This window comes from Artibeus jamaicensis, unplaced genomic scaffold (genome assembly GCF_021234435.1).
Source record: "Artibeus jamaicensis isolate MK-2021 breed Jamaican fruit bat unplaced genomic scaffold, CSHL_Jam_final contig_867, whole genome shotgun sequence".
NCBI lineage: Eukaryota > Metazoa > Chordata > Mammalia > Chiroptera > Phyllostomidae > Artibeus > Artibeus jamaicensis.
In genome coordinates, this window is record NW_026521995.1 from 6,197,855 (window position 1) to 6,203,943 (window position 6,089).

The following is a 6,089-nucleotide window of genomic DNA, read 5'->3' on the forward strand; positions in this document are numbered from 1 at the left end:
AAGCGATGGAGAAATAGCCAAACTTTCAGATGCACAGTTCAAAACACTGGGGATCAGGATGCTCACAGAACTGGTTGATTTTAGTCACAAATTAGAGGAACATATGAAGGCTAAACTAATTGAAATGAATGGAAATACACAGGAAACCAATAATAATGGAAAGGTAACTGGGACTCAAATCAAAGGAATAGATAAGAAGGAGGAAAAAAAAATGACCAAACAGAAAAGGATGAAGAAACAAGAATTCAAAAAAAATGAGGAAAGGTTTAGGAACCTTTAGGACATCTTTAAACGTTCCAACATCTGAATTATAGGGGTACCAGAAGGGGAAGAGGAATAGCCACGAGTAGAAAACTTATTTGAACAAATAATAAAGGAGAAATTCCCCAATCTGGCAAAGGAAATAGACTTTCAGGAAATCCAGGAAGCTCAGAGAGTCCCAAAGAAGTTGGACCCAAGAAGGAACACACCAAGGCACATCATCATTACATTAGCCAAGATGAAAATGAAGGAGAGAATCCTAGAAGCAGCAAGAGATAAGGGGACAGTCACCTGCAAAGGAGTTCCCATCAGACTGTCAGCTGATTTCTCAAAAGAGACCTTGGAGGCAAGAAGGGGCTGGAAAGAAATATTCCAAGTCATGAAATCCAAAGACCTACAATCAAGATTACTCTATCCAGCAAAACTTTCATTTAGAATGGAAGAACAGATAAAGTGCTTCTCAGATAAGATCAAATTCAAGGAGTTCATCATCACCAAGCCCTTATTTTATGAAATGTTAAAGGGACTTACCTAAGAAAAAGAAGATAAAAAAGATGAACAGTAAAAGGACAGCAAACTCACGGTTATTGAGAACCACACCTGAAACAAAAGCAAACTAAGAGGACAGCTAGATCAGGAGCAGAACCATAGAAATGAAGATCACATGGAGGGTTAGTAACAGGGGAGTGGGAGGAGGAGAAGGGGGGAGAAAGTACAGAAAATAAGTAGCATAGATGGTAGGTAGAAAATAGGGGGTAGGGCAAGAATAGTATAGGAAGTATAGAATCTCAAGAACTTGAGACACGTGGTCATAAAGGGGGGGAATGGTGGGGGAGGGGGTGTGCAGGGTGGAGGGGAATGAAGGGGAGAAATAGAACAACTGTAATGGCATAATTAATAAAATATATTTTAAAAAAACAGAACAAATTTTCTTGTAAAAGCAGTACCTTTGTGACACTTTACCTTTAGTATTCCTCTCCTTCCTCACCCTCTCCTTCAACAGAGTCCACACCAACTTCCTCATAATCCTTTGTCAAACACAGCCATGTCCTTGCAGGCCTCAGGAAACTCTCCTTCCTCCATGCCCTTGCCCACATACCAGTGGACAAAGGCATATTGGTCAAACTTGTGGTCCAGATGAGTCCAGGCCTCAGCAATAGCTGAGGTGTTGCTCAGCATGCACACAGCTTGATGTGCTTTGGCCAGGTCTCCACAAGTTACCACGGTGCAAGGCTGGTAATTAATACTAATTTTGAAGCCAGCGGGGCACCAGTCCAGAAAGCGGATGGTATACTTGGTCTTGATAGTGGCAATGGCAACACTGATATCTTTAGGAACCACGTCACCACAGTACAACAGGCAGCAAACCATGTACATATACTATGGCAGGGGTCACATTTCCCAATCTTGTTGGCTGGCTCAAAACATACATTGGTGATCTCTGCTACAGTAAGCTGTTCATGGTAGGCTTTCTAAACAGAGATGACAGGGCCATATGTGGTCAGAGGGAAGTGGATGCGGGAATAGGGTACCATGATGGTCTGGAATCTAGTCAGGTCAACCTTCAGGGCTCCATGAAACCTGAAGGAAGCTGTGATAGAGGATACAGTCTGTCTAATAAGGCAGTTAAGATTAGTGTAGGTTGGGTGTTCAGTATTGAGATTTCTGTGATAGATGTCATAGCTGGCTTCATCTACGGGCTCATGAAGGCACAATCAGAGTTCTCCAGTGTGATGAGGGTGGCACTGTAGGGCTCAACTACAGCTGTGGAAAGGGTTTGGGTAAATGGAAAACTGGAGCGTGGAATTTTTGCCGTAATTGACTGATGTGACATCAGCGAGGAGGTGAACCTGGAATCAGTTCCCCCACCAGAGCTGTGGCAAACAAAGAAGCCCTGAAGACCTGTGCACTGGTTGGTTGATTTCTGAATTCACTCCAAAATGAGGCCAATGATCTCCTTGCCAACGTTGTAGTGTCCACAGGCATAGTTATTGGCAGAATCTTTCTTGCCTGTGGTGAGCTGCTCAGGGTGGAAGAGCAGTGTGCACTTAATCAATGACAGTAGGTTCCAGGTCCACAAACACCATCCTGGGCACAGGCTTGTTAGTGCCTGTCTCACTGAAGAAGGTATGAAGGAGTCATCACTCCGTCAATGGTGTTGGCACTTGGCATTTCCCCATCAGGCTGGTTGCTGTGTTCTAGGCTATAGAACTTTCAGTAGGCATTGCCCACCCAGACACCAGCCTGGCCAAGATGAATGGAGGTACGCTCAGGCATGGTTGTTTTTCCGTGGCTACCAAGAGGATGATGGAGAAAAGGAGGAGAGATTGTTGCTTCTTCTAGCATGACTCTTTGGTGGTTGATGTCAGAAAACCTGATTTAACATTTTAAAATATTTAGTCGCATGGTAGACAGGCCTCCATTTTTACTTTTATCTTGATTTCTGCAAACATTAGAGGTGGACCTGATGCAAAAAGTCTATATTCATTCATTCATTCATTCATTATTCATCTATTAATTTATTTGATGTTTCTATTGGTATTCTTTATTTGATGACATTATCATCATACCTTTACTTCTTTAATTATGGTTGGCTTTCATTCTTTAAACAGATTTATTATGGCTACTTTGAAGTCTTTTTCTGTCAATTCTGCCATCTGTTTGCTCTTACAGGCTCTTTGCATTTTCAGTCCATATGGGTCATACTTTCCTATTTTTTGGCATATATTTTAATTTTTTGTCTGAAACTGGACATCCTTTCCCTCTCTCCCACACAAAGCTTTGTTATTATTATTTGTTTATTTAGTTTTTTAGTGAATGTTTGGATTATTTTAGAAGTTTCACTTCCCTCCTTACCTCCACCTCCCACTTCCCCATCCTCCAAAATATATACACAGTGTTAAGCTTCTGATGTTGCTCCTCAGGGAAGCACAGCTTTGGGTGTGCCCATAGTCACCGTGGGATGGTTGAATTGGGCTTTAGTCTTCTTTTTCCCTGACCACTCCCAGCTGTTAGACTCTACTATTGCTGGCTGATTGATTGCTCTATGTTTTTTACAATATCCTAGAGACATAAATTGCTCTATAGAAAAATCCCACTACTTCAGTTTCCCTCGAAGGAAAAGTTCCTGTGGTCACCATTTAATGGTGTTTGTCCCCCCAGACAAAATCTCTGAACCAGGGCTCTGGAGCTGGGAGTGGGAACCATGGCACTATTTTACTGTGAGTGGGACGCCCCCACTTTAGGAGTCGAGCACTTGGTAGATGGGGGAGGGTGGGACGGTAGGCTGAAGTGTTCTTGGGTGCTCCTAGCATAGAACTACTGCCTTACAAGCCAGGCTTGGAGTAAGAGAGGACCATGATGAGAGAGGCTGTTGCTCTGACCCCCAGCTCCAGAGTCCTGGCTCAGGATAAGTTATAAAAATATGATCATTGGACACCCATTATTAATATCAACCATAAACTGCAGCAATTGCTTAAAACTTAGACCAATGAAAGATTTTTTTCTTTGAGAGGGGTATTTTATCAATGACATTTATACTGCTGATGTAATTTTGTAATAAAAATGATAACAAAACTAAACTGATTTTGACCAGATTTGTTATTGCTTTTATATTCTCTACAAGTAATGTGTTGAGGGCTCCCCTTGTTGTTTTGCCCTTGATGTGCCACTGGATTTTCCCCAAATTATTTGTTTATTACTTGTAATAAACAAATTTTTATTTGTTTTCTCTCCTTCCCAGCTTCCAGGTGCTTAAGATTCTCATTCATTTCACTAGGTGGGTGAAAGGCTTTTAGAATGCAAGTGTATTCTGAAATAGTATCACTTGGCCCCATGATCATTTTCACTTTAATCTGAGTTTATCAGAGCCCATCTGAGAGTTCAGTCGCTAATTCTTCCATTCATTTATTCAACATATTTAATCAGCCCACAATATAGGCCAATGAATATGGCCAGGCTGTGTCCTAAGGGAACACACAGTTCTGTGGGAGAGAAAGACATGTGAAGCAGCAATTGACGTTCATTGTGATCAGGGCCAGGGATCTGGTTGGCTGTTCACGGAGAAGCCACAGCTCTGTGGGGGGTAGTGGGGGGAAAGCTAATAGAGGAGAAACACCCTTTTGGGTGTGGGCACAGGGAGGTGGGAAGCCCAGGTCTCTGCTCAGTGTACTTAGAGCTTGTGTTTGCAGCCAGAGGAATTGTGACTGTTGCCTATGCATCACTGCAGAGGTGGGTTCCGCTGGTGCTGAATACTCTGACACAGACTCATTTCCGATGCTCAGGGAGACAATGAAGAGGAAAGTGTCTCATAGTGTGGGGAGGAGGGACAGAAAGATTGTGTGATTCTCTAGAGCAAAGGCAGGGCCACCTCTTCCTTCATAAACACCCCCAAGGCGCCTCAGACTGTGACTATCTTCAGAGTCCTGTTTTCTGAGAGAAGCTTTGATATAAAATGTGGCACAAATTTCCCATTAATTAACACACTACTTTCTCTGTGTAGATGCTGGCAAGAGTTTCCACGAACTGAGGTAATTGAACTCCTGTCAAACTGTCTATCTTGTACCTGCTTTTTCATAATGTGCCTTGTCTGAAGCTGGACTTGGGTAGAGCAACTAGGTCTGTGAACCCCTCCCCCAGGAGCAGAGTTTTCCGGTGTGTTATGTGACTGGTTGTTAGTCAGGGAACCAGAACACTCTTATAAGGTAAGGCTGGAAGCTAGAGTGAGCTCACCTTGTATTATGAATCCTGGAGCTGTTTTCTTGGAGGGCATGATGAGGCGAGATGTGGAGAAAAGGGGTTTAAATCCAAAAAGTCTTAAGAAGTCCTGTGCCAGTTATTTCAGGTCAGTGCCTGACTGGACTCTGTGACCAGGAGCGAGGCCAAGATGAAGTGGGCCAGGCTAATTAACATCTGAATGCAGGGGAAGGAAACATATCAGAATCCAGCCTCCCCACAACTTCTAAAAAGAAGTAAAGGAATGTAATCATCAGACTAGCTTCCACCTCTTCATCATAAGGCAAAAGGGAGACACCCATATGACAGAGGCCACAGGGGCCGGTAGAAAGGGAAATGTCACTCACTAGCCAGATGATGTGGAGAGGGTGAAATTTCTGGCAACTTCATTCCCTCCTCTGAAATATGGGTTGTTTTTTTGACCCCTAAGGTCTCTCTTCCTGTGCTGAGAAACTGGCCTTAAAGCTCAGTCCTGTTCTGGGCTGCAGAACAGGAGGGACTCAGAGCAAAAGAACGGGCCAGCTGGAGGCTAGAGATGTCTTCATCTCTATGTGTTCTGACAAGCTGATGAGCACCAAGGGCACTCTGTTGTCATTTGTTTATAAAAGACTTATTCTCTCATCAAAGTGATTATATATTAAGGCTTGAAAAAAAGAACAGCGTATAGTCTTTACTATCAAGGAGATTATAACTGTGAGGATAAGACATATATATATATATATACACATATATATATATGATGTATGTATATACATATGTATATATGTATATGAAAAGAAAACCATTCAAGATTAAAAAGCAACTTCTAAGCCCTCCTAAGGCAGTGTCATATGGAGTACCAGCAGAGTGATTGAAAGAACAGCTTCTTGGAATTCACAGAGGGACTGATTACAGTGTGCTGATTCATTGCACAGGAAGCTTCTACCAGGTAATATTCCCAGAGCTTTTTAGGGAAAATAAAAGTGGCAGGAGCTGGAAACTGAAATGAATCAGACCAAGGTCATAAAAGCCATGTCTATAACAAGGATTTTTTTAAAAATGGTCCTCAGTCACACACTGCGCCTCTATACTGGACAGTGAAGAGAGCCTCTGTG

General features: G+C 42.7%; 1 pseudogene; it reads right to left on the bottom strand.

The window, feature by feature from the left end:
- Window positions 1-1,226: 1,226 nt before the first annotated feature.
- LOC119034697 (tubulin alpha-1A chain-like) lies at window positions 1,227-2,538 on the bottom strand (annotated as a pseudogene).
- Between the last annotated feature and the right edge of the window lie 3,551 nt (window positions 2,539-6,089).